The sequence below is a fragment of the Pseudophryne corroboree genome, chromosome 9 (assembly GCF_028390025.1).
Source record: "Pseudophryne corroboree isolate aPseCor3 chromosome 9, aPseCor3.hap2, whole genome shotgun sequence".
Taxonomy (NCBI): domain Eukaryota; kingdom Metazoa; phylum Chordata; class Amphibia; order Anura; family Myobatrachidae; genus Pseudophryne; species Pseudophryne corroboree.
The window spans coordinates 307,437,743-307,461,874 of record NC_086452.1 but is presented as its reverse complement, the minus strand read 5'-3'; positions in this window follow the sequence as shown (position 1 = coordinate 307,461,874).

Below are 24,132 nucleotides of genomic sequence, written 5' to 3'. Positions count from 1 at the left end.
CCAGGCTCAATGTCATGACAATTACTGTTCGGTAGGTCAGGGATCACCAGCTTTAAATTTCTTTGTTGATTTCTCTGCTGCTGGCTCATCCCAACCAAATATTTCACAGTCACTTCATTATTACATTTCAAATCATCCTGGGGGTCTATCATTACATGAGGTTGTCGACCAAAAAGAATTTCAAAGGGTGATAAGTTAAGGGGAGACCTGGGAGTGGTTCTGATGCTTTACAACACTAGTGGCAAAGCTTCTGGCCACAGCAATCCAGTTTCAGCCATTAATTTGTTCAGCTTGTTCTTAATAGTGCTGTTCACTCTCTCTACCTTTGCACTTGCCTGTGGACGGTACGGTGTATGCAGTTTGCTATTAATTCCCATCAGTTTGCACATGACCTGAAAGACTTCACCTGTAAAATGGGTACCCCTGTCACTTTCAATTGTTCTAGGGATACCATATCTACACACAAATTCCTGCACAATTTTCTTTGCAGTGAACGTAGCAGTATTTGTGGCAGCTGGGAACGCTTCTACCCAGTTGGAAAATACATCAATACAAACTAACACATATTTTAAATTCCTACAGGGTGGTAACTGTATGAAGTCGATTTGTATTATCTGAAAAGGTCCGTCTGTAGGAGGGATATGAGATGGCTATGTTGGTATTGTCTTTCCAATATTCTTCCTCAAGCAAGTAAAGCATGTCATTGCTCTCTTACCTGCATGAGAAGAGAATCATGGCGCACACCAGTAGGCTCTTACCAGCTTGCACATACCCTCTTTGCCCAGATGAGTCAGACCGTGTGCTGCATCAGCTAGGCTTGGAAGATATGCTCTGGGGGCCACTGGCTTACCTTGTCCACCTGTCCACAGTCCTGAGGATTCCTGGCCATACCCCTTTGCCCTCCAGACTGCCTTTTCCTGTATGGAACACAAATTTTGCATTTCGATTAATTGTGTGTTGATCGTGTTAAATGTCATCAGTGATGTTATGTTCGTTTGTATGGGGGTGCTTGCTGCTGATTTAGCAGCTTCATCTGCACGGCTGTTACCAAGTGAAATTGGGTCTTGGTTGTAAGTGTGTGCTTTGCACTTGATAACAGCCACTCTGTCTGGTTCCTGTATTGCTGTCAAAAGCCTTCTGATGTGGGACGCATGCGCTACAGGTGTGCCAGCTGCCGTCATGAAATTTCTGAGGCTCCATAGGGCCCCGAAATCATGCACCACTCCAAAGGCGTACCTTGAATCTGTGTATATATTAGCTGACTTACCCTTGGCCATTTCACACGCTCTGGTTAGTGCGACCAGCTCAGCAACTTGTGCTGAGTGCGGTGGGCCCAGGGGTTCAGCTTCTATAATACCTTTGTCATCTACAACTGCATATCCAGTGCACAAGTCTCCCGATTCTGTCTGTCTGTGGAAACTACCGTCAGTGTAGAAGGTAAAGTCTACTCCTTCCAGTGGGTTGTCACTGATGTCAGGTCTCGCTGTGAAAGTCTGATTCAGGTATTCCATACAATCATGCATATCAGTGTCTGCACTAAATCCTCCTTCACAAACATTCTCATCCTCCACCCTTTGTGCCTATCCTGGCACACTTGGCAAGTAAGTTGCAGGATTTAGTGAGCTGCATCTCTTAATGGTGATGTTTACCGGGGCCATCAGTGATAATCCCCACTTTGTAAACCGAGCAGATGAGACATGTCTGGTTTGGGCTGAGTTTAGTAATGCTGATACTGCATGAGGTGTATGAATGGTCAGGTCGTGTCCTAACACTACATCCTCGCTTTTACTTGCCAGCAAAGCTATCACTACAACACTTCGCAAGCAAGTGGGGAGAGACCGCGCTACAGTGTCCAACTGGGCACTGTAGTAAGCTACCGGTCTGCTGGCATCACCATGTCTCTGAGTTAAAATGCCTGCCGCGCACCCTGCACTTTCTGTACTGTACAATTCAAAGGGTTTCTCATAATCTGGCATACCTAATGCAGGTGCCTGTGATAGGCACTGTTTGAGTCTCTCAAATGCCAGTTCGGACTCATCTGTGTGCGAGATCCGTTCCAGTTTGTTCGAAGAGACCATTTCTTGCAAAGGTAAAGCCAGTATAGAGAACCCTGGAATCCAGTTTCGACAGTACCCACACATTCCAAGGAAAGTGCGGATCTGTTGCTGCATTTGTGGCAGAGTCATGTCGCGAATCGCCTGTATTCTATCAGCAGTGAGGTGTCTCAGTCCTTGAGTCAAGCAATGTCCCAAATATTTGACCCTGGTCTGGCACAACTGCAACTTATCCTTTGAAACCTTGTGTCCCGTTTGGGAAAGATGAAACAGAAGCTGTTTTGTGTCTTTCAAGGACGATTCGAGTGAGTCAGAACACAACAATAAGTCGAAAAGGAAGTAGGCCCACAAGAGAGCAGGACAAAAGAAGGCTAAAAGTCTGACCCGGGGCACGCTTTTTGTATCTATAGATTAAAATGTAACTTTTATTATCATTTAATTAAACTGTAACTTACACAAAATCACTAGGTAATAAAAGCAAATTTGATACATACATGAATATCAGGTCATAAGACCATTCATAAAATATAATCAAAAGTGAATACTAGTTAGTATGGCAGGCCTGTATCTGCCAAGAGCGAAAATATTGATCAATAATAATGCTCTAAGTTTTCATGTGGTAAAAATATTCATAACTCATATCAATAATATCATATGTAAGTATACTGGTATACCACAAAACTTAACGAGCATCAATATTTAGATTATGCCCTCTCCCATGGTCTATAACCAATTACCACAATAGTAAGGAGAGTGGACTTCCCTGTGCGCGACTTTGAACCACCAGATATGATTTCAACAAAACATCCATACACAATTCATATATATACCATATCATAAATGCAGTTAAATTGAAAACTCTATACTTCCAACCCCAATTATGCATAGATAAGGCTGTAGGCCTCTGTTTTAGAAAGCATAACTCTACAAAGAATGATGTACAATTTATCGTTTGTGTAGAGTTTGTATGTGCACCAAAACATCATTCAGAATTCATATGCATGGTATACTGTGAAAAATATAGACCGCTATATATTGATATTAAACAAATTCTGTTCAACATTCCTGTCAGTCTATACACCACAAAATAGCATTATAACAGTATACCATGCATATGAATTCTGAATGATGTTTTGGTGCACATACAAACTCTACACAAACGATAAATTGTACATCATTCTTTGTAGAGTTATGCTTTCTAAAACAGAGGCCTACAGCCTTATCTATGCATAATTGGGGTTGGAAGTATAGAGTTTTCAATTTACCTGCATTTATGATATGGTATATATATGAATTGTGTATGGATGTTTTGTTGAAATCATATCTGGTGGTTCAAAGTCGCGCACAGGGAAGTCCACTCTCCTTACTATTGTGGTAATTGGTTATAGACCATGGGAGAGGGCATAATCTAAATATTGATGCTCGTTAAGTTTTGTGGTATACCAGCATACTTACATATGATATTATTGATATGAGTTATGAATATTTTTACCACATGAAAACTTAGAGCATTATTACTGATCAATATTTTCGCTCTTGGCAGATACAGGCCTGCCATACTAACTAGTATTCACTTTTGATTATATTTTATGAATGGTCTTATGACCTGATATTCATGTATGTATCAAATTTGCTTTAATTATCTAGTGATTTTGTGTAAGTTACAGTTTTATTAAATGATAATAAAAGTTACATTTTAATCTATAGATACAAAAAGCGTGCCCCGGGTCAGACTTTTAGTCTTCTTTTGTCCTGCTCTCTTGCGGCCTACTTCCTTTTCAGTTTATTGAACTCATTTCCTGGGAGCACCACCAACCCAGTGCCATAGGTATTACATTAATTGAGCCTTTATGTTGGTCTAGACACTATTGAGCAACTCCTCGTGAGTTGAAATTGTCTGTGGTCACTTTCCACAGGTCTAGTGCGGTTTCAAATTCTTTTGTTTAGCACAACAATAAGACATCAACATACTGTATTAGTACTGATCCGATCTCAGGTTGTAAGGATTGTAAACAGTCATGCAAAGCCTGGGAGAAAATACTTGGGCTGTCAATGAAACCTTGGGGAAGACGAGTCCAGGTGTACTGTACTCCCCTGTATGTAAAGGCAAAAAGGTACTGGCTGTCAGGGTGAAGAGGGACAGAAAAGAAAGCAGAACAGAAGTCAATGACAGTGAAGAATTTTGCAGTAGAGGGAATTTGCATGAGGATGACAGCTGGATTGGGCACTACGGGGAATTGGCTCTCAACTATCTTGTTTATCCCCCTTAGATCCTGCACTAGTCTGTAACCCCTCCCGCCACTCTTTTTCACAGGGAAGATTGGGCTAATGGCAGTGCTGGATGTCCTGACTAGGATGCCCTGCTGTAGCAGCCGCTCTATGATGGGGTACACTCCTAATTTTACCTCTGGCTTCAGAGGATACTGAGGGATTTTTGGAGCTATCCTACCATCTTTTACTTGTACTACTACTGGAGCTACATTCGCCATCAATCCAGTGTCTTGTCCATCTTTGGTCCAAAGGGAACCCGGTATTTGTGAGATCATTTCCTCTACCTTTGATGGACACTTGTCTATAACAGTAGAATGCGACATTAGCCTTTGAGGGGTGTCTAATATATCTTGCACTTCTTGAGCGTGGTTCTCAGGTATATCCAAGAAGACACCCTCAGGAGTACAGTATATGACACACCGCATTTTACACAATAAATCTCTGCCGAGTAGATTAGTCGGAGCCGATGCAGCCAGCAGAAAATAATGTTTGGTTTGCAAGGGCCCTATCGTAATCTCTGCAGGTCTACTCAAAGGGTATTGTTGCACCGTTCCTGTTACTCCCATTGCCAAAATCATTTTTCCCGTGGTCTTTATACCTGACGTGGAATTCAACACTGACCTGGCCGCCCCTGTATCTACAAGAAATGGTAATGGTACACCAGCTACATCAACCGTGACCTCAGGTTCGCTTCCAAGGCTAGCAATCAATTTCACTGGCTGCAGACTACAGGTGTGGCCCAACCCCTATTGTGTATGGGTACCTTCTTGCAGCGCATTGGCAGCTACAATATGTGAGGGGGGTAGCTGAGAATTTTCGGAGGTCTGCCAATCTCTCCTTGGTGGGTACCTCCTTGTTTCCCCTCTATGTGGCTCATAATCTCTTCTATATGGTCCCTGATCCCAATTATGTGAGTTGTAGTGTGGTTCGTATTCTGGTCTAGGGGGTCGGAATATGTTATGTGTACCTTTATTCCTACAGTCCCTTGCAAAATGTCCTTCCTTTTTACAATAGAAGCATATTATTGACCTTGACTTACCATCAGGGGTCTGGAGTTTTGGCTGATGTGATTTTGTTGTAAGAGCATTTATACTTACTGTCATCAGCTAATCCCCCTGAGACCCCCTATGTTTACTGATGTTCCGGTCATGCTCGATAGCGGATTCTCTCAATGCAGCCACCGAGATACCTCTCCAGTTAGGTAGAGAGGTTTGTACCCTTGTTTTTAATGCCTCCTTTAACCCGTCCATTAATACAGTAACAGCTACCTCCCTGTGATGCACATTATCTATAATGTCCTCGATCCCAGTGTATCTAGACATTTCCTGCAGTGCCCGATGGAAATATTCGGATGCCGTTTCACCTTCCTTTTGTCTTATGGAGAAAATTTTATTCCATTTGACAACAGTAGGGAAATATACTCCTAATTGCAGATTGATTTGCCGTACATTCTCCTGATTGTATTCATCAGTGAGAGGTACTTCTGCATCTAACTTACTGTCTGCTATAAATTTCGTGATGTCAATATTTGAAGGTAAACACACTCGTAGCACTGTTCGCCAATCTTTATTTGTACGCTCATGGGCGTTACCTAACTCTTTGATGAATCTCTGGCATCCGACTAGATCTTTCCTGGGATCGGGAAATTCAGACATAATTGACCTTAACTCTGCCCGGGACCAGGGACAATGCATGGCAATGTTCCTGATGGGAGTTACTCCCTGAGCATCAGTTCTCCCGATGGGGACTGCAATTACCCTAACAGGATTTAATTCAATTACATCCTTCTGGTTTGATTCTACAATGTGGGGAGCTATAGTTTCTGCATAATGTATGGTACCATACTTACCTGTGGACACGACCTCACTTATCCATCTGCTAGTGGGCCTTGCTACAACTCTTGATGGTTGGGCCGTGCCCACTTGAGTATCTTGTATGGTGGCTGCTAGAGAGAGTGCCAATATCATGCTGGGATCATCTTCCTGCTCACAATCCTGAGGAAAATTTAAAATGGGATACAGCTGGCAAGGGTCTGCGTTAGTACATTTATCAATCACATTCCTATCCTGTACCAATGCACCATTGCTTGTAGCCACTTTCTCCCCAACAATATATGGTGGTGGTGGTGCGGTCGCCATTGTTTTCCCGCTAGGTTTGGAGCCTGCTGCGCAAGCTAATTCCCTTTGCACTTCCCCCTCTTGCTGCCATAAGTTTAAACAATCTGTATGTCTAATCCTTTGTTTTCTGGATTTTATCAGACATATCCTTATCCTTAAGTTCTGCAATACCTCCGGTTCAAAGCTGCCCACCTTAGGGAATGGTACCCTATCTTTGTCAGTCATACATAACCATTCATTGCAAAAAGCCTCTGTGTGTGAACCATACTTTTCACACATAATAAACTCTGCTGACCCTCTCGGTCGCAATTTTGACCTTTTCAGTCCCTCTTCTTCAGCCTGAACCCTAGCTACTAAACGCCCACTGCTTGTGCAATTGGATCCCATCGCGGACTTTTTGCCAATAAACGCAATCCCCAATGCACACCGCAGATAGACGGTGAAAGACACCTAGCGCTTTCACTCGCTCCTTCTCCGCTGAGTACCACGACTCACTCCAATAGTGACCACCGCGTACCCAGTGAGGCCCTATCTAGTTTCTATTTACTGGAAGTGTTAGGAGTGACTTACCTTTTCCAGTAAATATCTGCCGCTGGAGATTTTCCTGAGAGAGACCAGCGAAAACTCCCTATACACTTATACACAAATCATGCTTGCGTATGCTCTATACAGCGCTAATGATACCGCGATTTTACGCAAAAAGCTCGTAAAAGGGGTATCAAGTTGAGCTATATATTTCACACACAAATGCGCAGTCCAATCGCACAGCGTATAGGTACTTGTTACCTATCTGCCGTACAACCACGGGTCGATGTACAAACTGCGACCCTCAGCTCGGAGCGTAACAAAAAACATTTTTACTTCAATACTACACAATGCACAATTCCCTATTACGCTCCTCTGCAAATCTCACGATTTGCGTATTTCAATCTATATTAACGTGAGTCAGCCGCCTCATGCCACCAAGCCTCCACTTACTTGGTGTACCACGGGACCCGATTTCTGGGGTTCAAATCCACTCACTCCTACGTTCGCTCACTCAAATACACTTTGTTTTTTTTTCTGTACAGAAAATTTTAATTCATTCAGATAGGCAGCTTTACCCCAGAGGCAATACAGTTAAAACAAAAGTTTTATACTAATCTGCTTTAGAAACCGAGTAGTTTTTGTGCTATTGTAGCATGGCTACTGTCCCACCTTTGAACTAAACGACACTATTGTGTAATTTGTACTTATTGCCTGCACTTCTTACGCACTTTGCATAAACACGCGACCGTGCGTGTCTTTTTACGCTGCTTGCGCAGTCCTGTACTTTGGCCCTCATTCCGAGTTGATCGGTCGCAAGGCGAATTTAGCAGAGTTACACACGCTAAGCCGCCGCCTACTGGGAGTGAATCTTAGCTTCTTAAAATTGCGACCGATGTATTCGCAATATTGCGATTACTAACTACTTAGCAGTTTCAGAGTAGCTCCAGACTTACTCTGCCTGTGCGATCATTTCAGTGCTTGTCGTTCCTGGTTGACGTCACAAACACACCCAGCGTTCGCCCAGGCACTCCCACCGTTTCCCCGGCCACTCCTGCGTTTTTTCCAGAAACGGTAGCGTTTTCAGCCACACGCCCCTGAAACGCCGTGTTTCCGCCCAGTAACACCCATTTCCTGTCAATCACATTACGATCGCCGGAGCGAAGAAAAAGCCGTGAGTAAAAATACTTTCTTCATAGTAAAGTTACTTGGCGCAGTCGCAGTGCGAACATTGCGCATGCGTACTAAGCGGATTTTCACTGCGATGCGATGAAAAATACCGAGCGAACAACTCGGAATGAGGGCCTTTGTCCGAGACACATGTACAAAACCGTGCGTCTGCAGTAAAACAAATCCCACAACTTCTATAAATGTGAGCAATGCTAACTATAATCGCTCACTTAACACAACACCCAGTTTTTCCTGTATAAACCTTTACAACCAGGCCAGACTGAGTTTGTGGCTTTAAACTTACTTCCTTAAACACTTATTTTATTTTTTAAACTATATAGCAACAAATATCTCCGGTTTCACACAGATCTAAATGAAATTAGCAATCTGAGTTTTATGGCAACAATGTGAGAGGGTATGCAAAGTATGGGTGCCTTTTGTGTACGCTATTTGGCGCCCCAAAAAAATCACAGATTTTTAAATAGCTTTTTTCCTGTTGTATTATGGGTTCTACCAGCATCTCTGCAAACCATACAGAGCAGACATCATCTAATCAGCACACAAGTAGGGTTTTCAGTGCATCCATCGACCACAAAAAGGTTACGTAGGATACTTTCTTTCCGCCCTTTGCTGATAGATTAAGTCTGCTATGACCTGTTAGGCTGTGAGTATGTGGAAATCGGACGATGCCCCCAATTATAAACGCTGATTTACATACAGGACTAAAAGCAACACTTTAAAAAGATATTTCATACTCTTTAAATGAAGCCGCTGCGGCCGCTATACTTGATCCATAATCTACGTACTTATTACACCATTAGCGTTCAGAGTCCCGTACCGTGTACGGACCTTGCGTACAAACGCCGCGCTGGCTGTACAAAGTACACACAGCGCGTACACACCCAAAGTTACACAGTGAACCCTTAACAGATATGCATGCGATAGTAATACACTTTAAACCTTAGCAGAGAAAGGAAAACACGACACCAGATTTGTATTTAAACTGCTGGGTTCCGACACCACAGCATATTATTACTGAAAGGGGGTTACAATCACAAAGCAATACAATACAATAGAATAATGGCTACAGTCAATGGTATATACTTGTTTGAATTTCGCCGCGCTACCCAGTCTGGTCCTCGGTCATCTAGATAGATAACTTTGTGAGTCTTGAGAGAGAGAGACAGAGAGCGAGAGACCAGGCCTGCAGCTGGCTCCTTTTATATAATCTTCCAAAATTTAACACAATGGATACTGTAATCTCTTTGTCCATTGGACACAGGGATTGTCATTTACAGTACAGGAGAGGTCATAGGTTGGTTTGAATAGGTGGGCGATGTCTGTTCTGGGTGGTCTCCTCTGGGTTCCCACCGCATACCTAATGTACAGTAAATACAGTTTATATCTATATTCTGCTCCTGCACATAACTATTCGCAGGAACGTGCGATCTTCTGCAAACCAACACCGGAAAATTACCCTTAAAATACCCTACAGCTGGATACCAAACACCACCTTATAACCTTGTTCTGTCCCCTCCTATCCTGTAAAGGTGAATCTCTTTGTTCTGATACCATTTAAACTGTTGTAACTTGCTGGTGTGATGCAGGGAGACTATGTGTCCATTGTGCACTATTTGGATTAAATATGTAATGTGTTTTGATAGCTTTTTCATGCGTCCACAAACCCTACCGTAAATACTCATACCACGCGCTAATGCGCAGGACCGCAGGAGCGACCATACGCAAATTGTGAATATGTGCACGCACGGCAGAACAAGTACACGCACGGAGGCCATCTGTGTGTAGTTTGTACGTGATGTGTGTACTGCAATATTTTTTGACTTCGACACTCCGATTCTGTTGATCCCAAGGGTGCTCCAATCGATCAGACATCACAGAATGCAAGCAATCCTGATTGCGCCAGATTGGCCCCGATAGGAGCGGTATGCAACTCTTCTGGACATGTCCATAGAAGATCATTGGCCTCTGCCACTAAGAAAGGATCTTCTTCAGCAAGGACCATTCATCTACCCGGACTTATGGTGGCTTCGTTTGACAGCATGAAAGTTGAGCAGAATATCCTAGCTCTCAAACGGTTTTCCAAAAAGGTCATTACCACTATGGTGCTAGCCAGAAAACCTGTCACGCCAAAACATTATTATCATATCTGGAGGAGATATGTCGCTTGGTGCGAGGAACGCACGTATCCACCTGCGGAGTTTCACTTCGGACGTTTCCAACGTTTCCTGCAGGCTTGTGTGGATAAAGCTAAATATAAGAAAGCGCTATGCTTGTATGTGTGTCAGTTATTCAGCTCCCAAAACTATTTAAAATAATCCACCTCTTCTTAATTCTGGACTGCTGCCTTCAAATTATTGGGTTGTTGAGTCCCAATATATTTAGTAGAACAAAGAACAAAAATTGAAAGCGCTGTCCATATTAAAGAGTATTTTTTTTTTAAATATATAAAATCATCAAAATCACATAAAAATACCATATATTCAATATCAATTCCTACAATTCTCTGGTTAAGAGATATTCTATAACAAGTGAACATCAAAGCATTTCAAAGACCAAAATTTCTTTTTTTGGTAAAACCTAGTCATATCACAGCTGTGCACAGTGGATACACTTTCAATTGATAGACACACTCTATTCCAAAAGAAACAAATGTATAATTCTTAGTATAACATAATTTATATTATACTAAGAATTATACATTTGTTTCTTTTGGAATAGAGTGTGTCTATTCATTGAAAGTGTATCCACTGTGCACAGCTGTGATATGACTAGGTATTACCAAAAAATAAATTTTGGTATTTGAAATGCTTTGATGTTCACTTGTTATGAATATCTCTTACCCAGAGAATTGTAGGAATTGATATTGAGTAGATGGTATTTTTATGTGATTTTGATGATTTTATATATTAAAAAAAAAAAATACTCTCTAATATGGACAGCGCTTTAAATTTCTGTTCTTTGTGTGGATAAAGGCTTACGCCTGGGCTCTGTTAAGGTCCAGATTTCAGCTCTTTCAATTTTCTTTCAGAAGAAATTGGCTATGTTGCCGGAAATTCAGACCTTCTTACAAGGGGTGCTCCACATACAACCTCCCTTAGTGCCGTCTACGGCACCCTGGGCTTTGGATGTAGTGTTGCAATTTCTACAGTCCTCCTGGTTTGAGCCTCTGATGACAGTAGAATACAAGTACCTCACGTAGAAGTGATATTACTGGCCCTGGCTTCTGCTAGACGTGTTTCAGAATTGGGGGCCTTATCATGTAAAAGTCCCTACTTGGTCTTTTACGAGGACAGAGTGGAGCTCCGGACTCGACAGCAGTTCCTGCCGAAGGTTTTCTCCGCATTCCATCTGAATCAACCTATTGTGGTTCCATCTTGCTCTGATGCTTCAGCTCTTCCGGAGTCTTTAGATGTGGTACCCGCTTTGAAGATCTATGTCAAACGCACAGCTCGGGTCAGGAAGATGGATTCCTTGTTCGTGCTCTATGATGCACAGAAAAAGGGTTGTCCTACTTCAAAGCAGTCCATTGCTCATTGGATTAGGCATTAGGCTTACTATCCAACAGGCCTACGTGTTGGCAGCCTTACTTGTTCTTAAGTCTCTGAAGGCCCACTCTACAAGATCGGTGGGCTCTTCCTGGGCGGCTGCCCATGGAGTCTCAGCCTTACAACTATGCCGAGCTGCTACCTGGTCTGGGAAGAACACTTTTGTGAAAATCTACAAATTTGATACCCTGGCCAAGGAGGTTACCCAGTTTGGGAAGGCGGTGCTGCAGCAGTCTCCGCACATTCCCGCCTGTTCTAGAAGCTTTGGGACATCCCCATCATACTAATTCTGTCCCCAATATCCCTTACGGATGCTAGAGAAAATAGGATTTAAAATACCTACCGGTAAATCCTTTTCTCATAGTCTATAAGGGATTTTGGGCGCCCGCCTCTGGGTGGTTACTTTCTGCAGGTTCTCTGTTCTGTGTTAACTGTTCAGCTGTTGCTCTTACTGTTGCCAGACGTTGCTGGCCTGGTTATGTTTTGGTGTGCTGGTGTATAATTCTTACCACCTTTATTGTTGTTATGTTCCTTCTCTCAAGTATGTCATTCTCCTTCGGGCACTGTTTTACCTATAAGTGACCTGTAGGAGGAGGCATAGAGGGGAGGAGCCAGCACACCCAGTTGAAGAAATTTAAAGTGCACTCGCTCCTTTGGACCCATCTATACCCCATTGTACTAATTCTGTCCCCAATATTATTTATGGACGACGAGAAAATGATTTACTGATAGGTATTTAAAATCTTATTTTTTCCATAAAAATTCTACACACAATACCCCATAATGCAATGTGAAAAAAGTTTTTTTGTGGTTTTTGCAAATTTATTAAAAACAAAAAACTAAGAAATCACATGTACATTAGTATTCACAGCCCTTGCTCAATACTTCAGCGTTGATGCACCTTTGGCAGCAATTACAGCCTCAAGTCTTTTTGAATATGATGCCACAAGCGTGGCACACCTACTGTATCTTTGGGCAGTTTCGCCCATTCCTCTTTGCAGCACCACTCAAGCTCCATCAGGTTCTTGAATTCTTTCTGGATGCACTGTACAGCAGTAAGGTGCACAAGCATAAAAGATGCTCACACTACATCCTCAATTTTTGAAAATATAAAATGAGTACTACAATTAAATTGCTAATTCAGTTTTTAAAGTCACATATATCAAACTGGAAATTGCCCATTTTGACATATCTGATATGCTGCTTGATTTTAATTCTTTTTATGTATTTTGGGGATTCAGGCAAGGTGGAAAGTCGAACGAGTAAAGGTAATTTTTTAATGAACCTGTGTTTCAAACTGCAGTCTTCTGCTTCTGTTTGACAGAAGCTGTGCATGCATCACCCACTGCACTGCTGGGGAACCTGGAGTTTTTGTTATGCTTCTGTGGTCACACACATACTGTATCAGGGGCTATAGATTATAACAAAACTGAGAAAAAAACCTAACAATACAAGATGTGTATTGAGACATATAAAAAAAATTATTTATCAGGGTAAACAGAAGGAAATGTTGTCAGTGGACATTTTTAAATGTTGCTTTATGTAATTTTAATTTATACTTGTTTGGTGTCTTTTAGAACTACTGTTACAGTGACAGTTTTTAAAGACAAAAAGTCATAAATAAAACAGTTCTAACATCTAAAATGAGCAATTCCTACATTTTCCAGATGAGAGTAGAGCTTCAAAGGAAAATTGATAGGTCTTACTTTAGTCAAGTTAAAGTCCAATTGCCTGAAAATCATTAGATGAGCAAGATAAAATAATTTTTTGACTAAAGGATCCAAAAAAGCCCATGTTAATAATAAATCAAAGGTAATTATTTTAGATTACAACACTTGCAACCACACCAATACATACAGATGTGCAGCATAATCTAAAGCTGAGTCCATCACTGCATCACATGCTGAAATCACATTGCAGCAAACCGTAGAAAGGAAACTGAATCCCCTCCCCCACTCAGAATGGTGAAGTACATTCGGCAGAGAAAGACAGGCTTATGATTCCCTCAGAGATTAGTGGCAGACCCTCCCATCTTCAACACACAACAGAAACATGAGCAATGCACAAGGTTTCTCCCTATCCATACGCATGAGAAAAAGTGCAACAAATTTGTAGAAGTCTTTTTAGGTTTCGTGCAGATTAATAATATTAACACAACATTGCAACATTGCAAAATACAGATCAAGCCCACATCTATCAACTTGCTAAACAGAATAATAATAATAATAATAATAATAATAATAATAATAATAATAATAATAGTTGAGTATCCTATATCCAAAATGCTTGGGACCAGAAATATTTTGGATATCAGATTTTTCCGTATTTTGGAATAATTGCATACCATAATGAGATATGGTGATGGGACCCAAGTCTATGTACACCAGGGGTGGCCAGACTTTTGGAGTTGGTGATCTACTTTGAAAGCTACATAGCTTTGATGATCTACCTATGTGGGACAATAGCGCGCGACATAGGCGCGCATCCAAAAAAGGGGCATGGTAAGACAAAAAGGGGGTGTACCTCCTCGCTGCACAGGGTGTAGGAACTGTCTCACCCAAAATCACAAATTGGCCCTACACAGGTAAAAACCTCAAACACATTGGCCTCCACACAGTAGTAAAAACACATTGGCCCCAATACAGGAGTAAAAACACATTGGCCCTCACACAGTAGTAAAAACACACTGACCCACACAGAGGAGAAAAAACACTTTAGCCCCAACACAGGAGTAAAAACACATTGGCCCCCACACAGGAGTTAAAATCACAATGGCCCCCACATAGGAGTAAAAACACATTGGTCCCCACACAGTAGTAAATATATATTGCCCCCACACAGCAGTAAAAATATGTTGCCCCCACACAGCAGTAAATATACATTGCCCCCACACTGCAGTAAATATACATTGCCCCCACACAGCAGTAAAAATACATTGCTCCATACAAGAAAAAAAATTGTCCCCCACAAACAAAAAATATATATATTAAATTGTCTCAACCCTGGTCCTCCCTCTCCCTTCTTCATATAACACTTCAATAACAAATACTAACTACTGAGCAGGCAGCCAGGCAGAACAGCAGCTCCCAATGACAGCATGCCATGACAGGCAGGCCGGGCAGTCGAAGGAAGAGAAGCAGCAGCAGTGGGCCCGTCACAGCGCGTGAGTAACATCATGATGTCACCGGCGCGCTACACTACTGGGAGCTGGTTAAGTTTAGTTAAGTTGGTCATGATCTACCTGCAGATGCTCTGCGAGCTACCAGTAGATCGCGATCTACCTTTTGGCCACCCCTGAAGTACACAATTCATTTATGTTTTATATACACCTTAAACACACAGCATAAAGGTCATTTATTAAAACATTTTTAATAACTTTGTGTACTGTATTGAACAAAGTTTGTGTACATTGAGCCATCAGAAAATAAAGGTTTCACTATCTCAGTCTCACTCAAAAAATTCTGTATTTCGGAATATTTGTATATGGAATACTCAACCTGTAATAATAATAATAATAATAATAATAATAGTGAGATTGCAGGATGTCGCCACATTAAGGAGCTGGAGGCACTGAAACCGACATCCTGAATGCAGGAAATATTTTTATTGACTTTGGGGGTAATTCTGAGTTGATCGCAGCAGGAACTTTGTTAGCAGTTGGGCAAAACCATGTGCACTGCACGGGAGGCAGATATAACATGTGCAGAGAGAGTTTGATTTGGGTGGGTTATGTTGTTTCTGTGCAGGGTAAATACTGGCTCCTTTATTTTTACACTGCAATTTAGATTGCAGATTGAACACACCACACCCAAATCTAACTCTCTCTGCACATGTTATATCTGCCTCCCCTGCAGTGCACATGGTTTTGCCCAACTGCTAACAAAGGCCCTCATTCCGTGTTGATCGCTCGCTAGCTGCTTTTAGCAGCAGTGCACACGCTAAGCCGCCACCCTCTGGGAGTGTATCTTAGCTTAGCAGAAGTGCGAACGAAAGATTAGCAGAATTGCTACTAAAAAATGTCATGCTATTTCTGAGTAGCTCCAGACCTACTCCTACCTTGCGATCACTGCAGTCAGTTTAGTTCCTGGTTTGACGTCACAAACACGCCCTGCGTTCGGCCAGCCACTTCTGTGTTTTAGCCTGGCACGCCTGCGTTTTTTAGCACACTCCCTGAAAACGCTCAGTTACCACCCAGAAACACCCACTTCCAGTCAATCACTCACCGATCAGCAGAGCGACTGAAAAGCGTCGCTCGGCCGTGTGTAAAATTGCATAGTTTTGTGTGAAAGTACTTAGCGCGTGCGTCCTACGGCCCATACACATGCGCATAACTGCCGGTTTTTAGCCTGATCGCAATTCTGCAAAAAACGGCAGCGAGCGAACAACTCGGAATGACCACCAAAGTTCAAATCAGAATTACACTCTTTGAACAACAAAGCGTGCCTTATCTTACAAACACAGCACCAGTCTTTGTTTGAATTGCATTTCAAGGTGCTGAAACTTAACTTCAATCTACTCTGCCACAAATTGCAGTGTGTATGCACTAGAGATGAGCGGGTTCGGTTCCTCAGGATCCAATCCCCCCCGAACTTCACGCATTTTACACGGTTCCGAGGCAGCCTCGGATCTTCCCGCCTTGCTCGGTTAACCCGAGTGCGCCCGCACGTCATCATCCCGCTGTCGGATTCTCGCGAGATTCGTATTCTATATAAGGAGCCTTGCGTCGCCGCCATTTTCACTCGTGCATTGGAGATGATAGCGAGAGGACGTGGCTGCGTTCTCTCAGTTACTGTGTTCAGTGTGCTGCAAATATCTGTGCTCAGTGTGCTGCAAATATCTGTGCTCAATGTGCTGCAAATATCTACGTTCTCTGCCTGAAAAACGCTCCATATCTGTGCTGAATTGTAGTATATAGTATGCATTTTAGTTGTGCGCAGTATATAGTAGGAGGACAGGGCAGAATTTTGCTGACCACCAGTATATATATAGCAGTACGGTACAGTAGTCCATTGCTCTACCTCTGTGTCGTCAAGTATACTATCCATCCATACCTGTGCTGCATTTTAGTTGTGCGCAGTATATAGTAGGAGGACAGTGCAGAATTTTGCTGACCACCAGTATATATATAACAGTATGGTACAGTAGTCCATTGCTCTACCTCTGTGTCGTCAAGTATACTATCCATCCATACCTGTGCTGCATTTTAGTTGTGCGCAGTATATAGTAGGAGGACAGTGCAGAATTTTGATGACCACCAGTATATATATATATATATATATATATATAGCAGTACGGTACAGTAGTCCATTGCTCTAACTCTGTGTCGTCAAGTATACTATCCATCCATATCTGTGCTGCATTTTTGTTGTGCGAAGTATATAGTAGGAGAACAGTGCAGAATTTTGCTGACCACCAGTATATATATATATATATATATAGCAGTACGGTACAGTAGTCCATTGCTCTACCTCTGTGTCGTCAAGTATACTATCCATCCATACCTGTGCTGCATTTTAGTTGTGCGCAGTATATAGTAGGAGGACAGTGCAGAATTTTGCTGACCACCAGTATATATATAGCAGTACGGTTCAGTAGTCCATTGCTCTACCTCAGTGTCGTCAAGTATACTATCCATCCATACCTGTGCTGCATTGTAGTTGTGCGCAGTATATAGTAGGTGGACAGTGCAGAATTTTGCTGACCACCAGTATATATATATAGCAGTACGGTACAGTAGTCCATTGCTCTACCTCTGTGTCATCAAGTATACTATCCATCCATACCTGTGCTGCATTTTAATGGTGCGCAGTATATAGTAGGAGGACAGTGCAGAATTTAGATGACCACCAGTATATATATATATATATATATATATATATAGCAGTACGGTACAGTAGTCCATTGCTCTACCTCTGTGTCATTAAGTATACTATCCATCCATACCTGTGCTGCATTTTAATGGTGCGCAGTATATAGTAGGAGGACAGTGCAGAATTTTGCTGACCACCAGTATATATATATATATATAGCTGTACGGTACAGTAGTCCATTGCTCTACCTCTGTGTCGTCAAGTATACTATCCATCCATACCTGTGCTGCATTTTAGTTGTGCGCAGTATATAGTAGGAGGACAGTGCTGAATTTTGCTGACCACCAGTATATATATAGCAGTATGGTACAGTAGTCCATTGCTCTACCTCTGTGTCGTCAAGTATACTATCCATCCATACCTGTGCTGCATTTTAGTTGTGCGCAGTATATAGTAGGAGGACAGTGCAGAATTTTGCTGACAACCAGTATATATATAGCAGTACGGTACAGTAGTCCATTGCTCTACCTCTGTGTCATCAAGTATAATATCCATCCATACCTGTGCTGCATTTTAGTTGTGCGCAGTATATAGTAGGACAGTGCAGAATTTTGCTGACCACCAGTATATATATAGCAGTATGGTACAGTAGTCCATTGCTCTACCTCTGTGTCGTCAAGAATACTATCCATCCATACCTGTGCAGCATTTTAGTTGTGCGCAGTATATAGTAGGAGGACAGTGCAGAATTTTGATGACCACCAGTATATATATAGCAGTACGGTACAGTAGTCCATTGCTCTACCTTTGTGTCATCAAGTATACTATCCATCCATACCTGTGCTGCATTTTAGTTGTGCTCAGTATATAGTAGGAGGATAGTGCAGAATTTTGATGACCACCAGTATATATATAGCAGTACGGTACAGTAGTCCATTGCTCTACCTCTGTGTCGTCAAGTATACTATCCATCCATACCTGTGCTGCATTTTAGTTGTGTGCAGTATATAGTAGGAGGACAGTGCAGACTTTTGCTGACCACCAGTATATATATAGCAGTACGGTACAGTAGTCCATTCTGTGTCGTCAAGTATACTATCCATCCATACCTGTGCTGCATTTTAGTTGTGCGCAGTATATAGTAGGAGGACAGTGCAGAATTTTGCTGACCACCAGTATATATATATAGCAGTACGGTATAGTAGTCCATTGCTCTACCGCTGTGTCATCAAGTATGCTATCCATCTATACCTGTGCTGCATTTTAGTTGTGCGCAGTATATAGTAGGAGGACAGTGCAGAATTTTGCTGACCACCAGTATATATATAGCAGTACGGTACAGTAGTCCATTGCTCTACCTCTGTGTCGTCAAGTATACTATCCATCCATACCTGTGCTGCATTGTAGTTGTGCGCAGTATATAGTAGGAGGACAGCGCAGAATTTTGCTGACCAGCAGTATATATATAGCAGTACGGTACAGTACTCCATTGCTCTACCTCTGTGTCATCAAGTATACTATCCATCCATACCTGTGCTGCATTTTAGTTGTGCGCAGTATATAGTAGGAGGACAGTGCAGAATTTTGCTGACCACCAGTACATATATGGCAGTATGGTACAGTAGTACATTGCTCTACCTCTGTGTCATCAAGTATACTATCTATCCATACCTGTGCTGCATTGTAGTTGTGTGCAGTTTATAGTAGGAGGACAGTGCAGAATTTTGCTGACCACCAGTATATATATAGCAGTACGGTACAGTAGTCCATTGCTCTACCTCTGTGTCGTCAAGTATACTATCCATCCATACCTGTGATGCATTTTAGTTGTGCGCAGTATATAGTAGGAGGACAGTGCAGAATTTTGCTGACCACCAGTATATATATATAGCAGTACGGTACAGTAGTCCATTGCTCTACCTCTGTGTCGTCAAGTATACTATCCATCCATACCTGTGCTGCATTTAAGTTGTGCGCAGTATATAGTGGGAGGACAGTGCAGAATTTTGCTGACCACCAGTATATATATAGCAGTACGGTACAGTAGTCCATTGCTCTACCTCTATGTGGTCAAGTATACTATCCATCCATACCTGTGCTGCATTTTAGTTGTGCGCAGTATATAGTAGGACAGTGCAGAATTTTGCTGACCACCAGTATATATATATATATAGCAGTACGGTACAGTAGTCCATTGCTCTACCTCTGTGTCATCAAGTATACTATCCATCCATACCTGTGCTGCATTTTAGTTGTGCGCAGCATATAGTAGGAGGACAGTGCAGAATTTTGCTAACCACCAGTATATATATAGCAGTACGGTGCAGTAGTCCATTGCTCTACCTCTATGTCGTCAAGTATACTATCCATCCATACCTGTGCTGCATTTTAGTTGTACGCAGTATATAGTAGGAGGACAGTGCAGAATTTTGCTGACCACCAGTATATATATATAGCAGTACGTTACAGTAGTCCATTGCTCTACCTCTGTGTCGTCAAGAATACTATCCATCCATACCTGTGCTGCATTTTAGTTGTGCGCAGTATATAGTAGGAGGACAGTGCAGAATTTTGCTGACCACCAGTATATATATAGCAGTACGGTAAAGTAGTCCATTGCTCTACCTCTGTGTCGTCAAGTATACTATCCATCCATACCTGTGCTGCATTTTAGTTGTGCGCAGTATATAGTAGGAGGACAGTGCAGAATTTTGCTGACCACCAGTATATATATATATAGCAGTACGGTACAGTAGTCCATTGCTCTACCTCTGTGTCGTCAAGTATACTATCCATCCATACCTGTGCTGCATTTTAGTCGTGCGCAGTATATAGTAGGAGGACAGTGCAGAATTTTGCTGACCACCAGTATATATATAGCAGTACGGTACAGTAGTCCATTGCTCTACCTCTGTGTCGTCAAGTATACTATCCATCCATACCTGTGCTGCATTTTAGTTGTGCGCAGTATATAGTAGGAGGACAGTGCTGAATTTTGCTGACCACCAGTATATATATATATATATATAGCAGTACGGTACAGTAGTCCATTGCTCTACCTCTGTGTCGTCAAGTATACTATCCATCCATACCTGTGCTGCATTTTAGTTGTGCGCAGTATATAGTAGGAGGACAGTGCTGAATTTTGCTGACCACCAGTATATATATAGCAGTATGGTACAGTAGTCCATTGCTCTACCTCTGTGTCGTCAAGTATACTATCCATCCATACCTGTGCTGCATTTTAGTTGTGCGCAGTATATAGTAGGAGGACAGTGCAGAATTTTGCTGACAACCAGTATATATATAGCAGTACGGTACAGTAGTCCATTGCTCTACCTCTGTGTCATCAATATACTATCCATCCATACCTGTGATGCATTTTAGTTGTGCGCAGTATATAGTAGGACAGTGCAGAATTTTGCTGACCACCAGTATATATATAGCAGTATGGTACAGTAGTCCATTGCTCTACCTCTGTGTCGTCAAGAATACTATCCATCCATACCTGTGCAGCATTTTAGTTGCGCGCAGTATATAGTAGGAGGACAGTGCAGAATTTTGATGACCACCAGTATATATATAGCAGTACGGTACAGTAGTCCATTGCTCTACCTTTGTGTCGTCAAGTATACTATCCATCCATACCTGTGCTGCATTTTAGTTGTCCTCAGTATATAGTAGGAGGATAGTGCAGAATTTTGATGACCACCAGTATATATATAGCAGTACGGTACAGTAGTCCATTGCTCTACCTCTGTGTCGTCAAGTATACTATCCATCCATACCTGTGCTGCATTTCAGTTGTGTGCAGTATATAGTAGGAGGACAGTGCAGACTTTTGCTGACCAACAGTATATATATAGCAGTACGGTACAGTAGTCCATTGCTCTACCTCTGTGTCGTCAAGTATACTATCCATCCATACCTGTGCTGCATTTTAGTTGTGCGCAGTATATAGTAGGAGGACAGTGCAGAATTTTGCTGACCACCAGTATATATATATAGCAGTACGGTATAGTAGTCCATTGCTCTACCTCTGTGTCATCAAGTATACTATCCATCTATACCTGTGCTGCATTTTAGTTGTGCGCAGTATATAGTAGGAGGACAGTGCAGAATTTTGCTGACCACCAGTATATATATAGCAGTACGGTACAGTAGTCCATTGCTCTACCTCTGTGTCATCAAGTATACTATCCATCCATACCTGTGCTGCATTGTAGTTGTGCGCAGTATATAGTAGGAGGACAGTGCAGAATTTTGCTGACCACCAGTATATATATAGCAGTACGGTACAGTAGTCCATTGCTCTACCTCTGTGTCATCAAGTATACTATCCATCCATACCTGTGCTGCATTTTAGTTGTGCGCAGTATATAGTAGCAGGACAGTGCAGAATTTTGCTGACCACCAGTACATGTATGGCAGTATGGTACAGTAGTACATTGCTCTACCTCTGTGTCATCAAGTATACTATCCATCCATACCTGTGCTGCATTGTAGTTGTGTGCAGTTTATAGTAGGAGGACAGTGCAGAATTTTGCTGACCACCAGTATATATATAGCAGTACGGTACAGTAGTCCATTGCTCTACCTCTGTGTCGTCAAGTATACTATCCATCCATACCTGTGCTGCATTTTAGTTGTGCGCAGTATATAGTAGGAGGACAGTGCAGAATTTTGCTGACCACCAGTATATATATATAGCAGTACGGTACAGTAGTCCATTGCTCTACCTCTGTGTCGTCAAGTATACTATCCATCCATACCTGTGCTGCATTTTAGTTGTGCGCAGTATATAGTGGGAGGACAGTGCAGAATTTTGCTGACCACCAGTATATATATAGCAGTACGGTACAGTAGTCCATTGCTCTACCTCTATGTCGTCAAGTATACTATCCATCCATACCTGTGCTGCATTTTAGTTGTGCGCAGTATATAGTAGGACAGTGCAGAATTTTGCTGACCACCAGTATATATATAGCAGTATGGTACAGTAGTCCATTGCTCTACCTCTGTGTCGTCAAGAATACTATCCATCCATACCTGTGCAGCATTTTAGTTGTGCGCAGTATATAGTAGGAGGACAGTGCAGAATTTTGATGACCACCAGTATATATATAGCAGTACGGTACAGTAGTCCATTGCTCTACCTTTGTGTCATCAAGTATACTATCCATCCATACCTGTGCTGCATTTTAGTTGTGCTCAGTATATAGTAGGAGGATAGTGCAGAATTTTGATGACCACCAGTATATATATAGCAGTACGGTACAGTAGTCCATTGCTCTACCTCTGTGTCGTCAAGTATACTATCCATCCATACCTGTGCTGCATTTTAGTTGTGTGCAGTATATAGTAGGAGGACAGTGCAGACTTTTGCTGACCACCAGTATATATATAGCAGTACGGTACAGTAGTCCATTCTGTGTCGTCAAGTATACTATCCATCCATACCTGTGCTGCATTTTAGTTGTGCGCAGTATATAGTAGGAGGACAGTGCAGAATTTTGCTGACCACCAGTATATATATATAGCAGTACGGTATAGTAGTCCATTGCTCTACCGCTGTGTCATCAAGTATGCTATCCATCTATACCTGTGCTGCATTTTAGTTGTGCGCAGTATATAGTAGGAGGACAGTGCAGAATTTTGCTGACCACCAGTATATATATAGCAGTACGGTACAGTAGTCCATTGCTCTACCTCTGTGTCGTCAAGTATACTATCCATCCATACCTGTGCTGCATTGTAGTTGTGCGCAGTATATAGTAGGAGGACAGCGCAGAATTTTGCTGACCAGCAGTATATATATAGCAGTACGGTACAGTACTCCATTGCTCTACCTCTGTGTCATCAAGTATACTATCCATCCATACCTGTGCTGCATTTTAGTTGTGCGCAGTATATAGTAGGAGGACAGTGCAGAATTTTGCTGACCACCAGTACATATATGGCAGTATGGTACAGTAGTACATTGCTCTACCTCTGTGTCATCAAGTATACTATCTATCCATACCTGTGCTGCATTGTAGTTGTGTGCAGTTTATAGTAGGAGGACAGTGCAGAATTTTGCTGACCACCAGTATATATATAGCAGTACGGTACAGTAGTCCATTGCTCTACCTCTGTGTCGTCAAGTATACTATCCATCCATACCTGTGATGCATTTTAGTTGTGCGCAGTATATAGTAGGAGGACAGTGCAGAATTTTGCTGACCACCAGTATATATATATAGCAGTACGGTACAGTAGTCCATTGCTCTACCTCTGTGTCGTCAAGTATACTATCCATCCATACCTGTGCTGCATTTAAGTTGTGCGCAGTATATAGTGGGAGGACAGTGCAGAATTTTGCTGACCACCAGTATATATATAGCAGTACGGTACAGTAGTCCATTGCTCTACCTCTATGTGGTCAAGTATACTATCCATCCATACCTGTGCTGCATTTTAGTTGTGCGCAGTATATAGTAGGACAGTGCAGAATTTTGCTGACCACCAGTATATATATATAGCAGTACGGTACAGTAGTCCATTGCTCTACCTCTGTGTCATCAAGTATACTATCCATCCATACCTGTGCTGCATTTTAGTTGTGCGCAGCATATAGTAG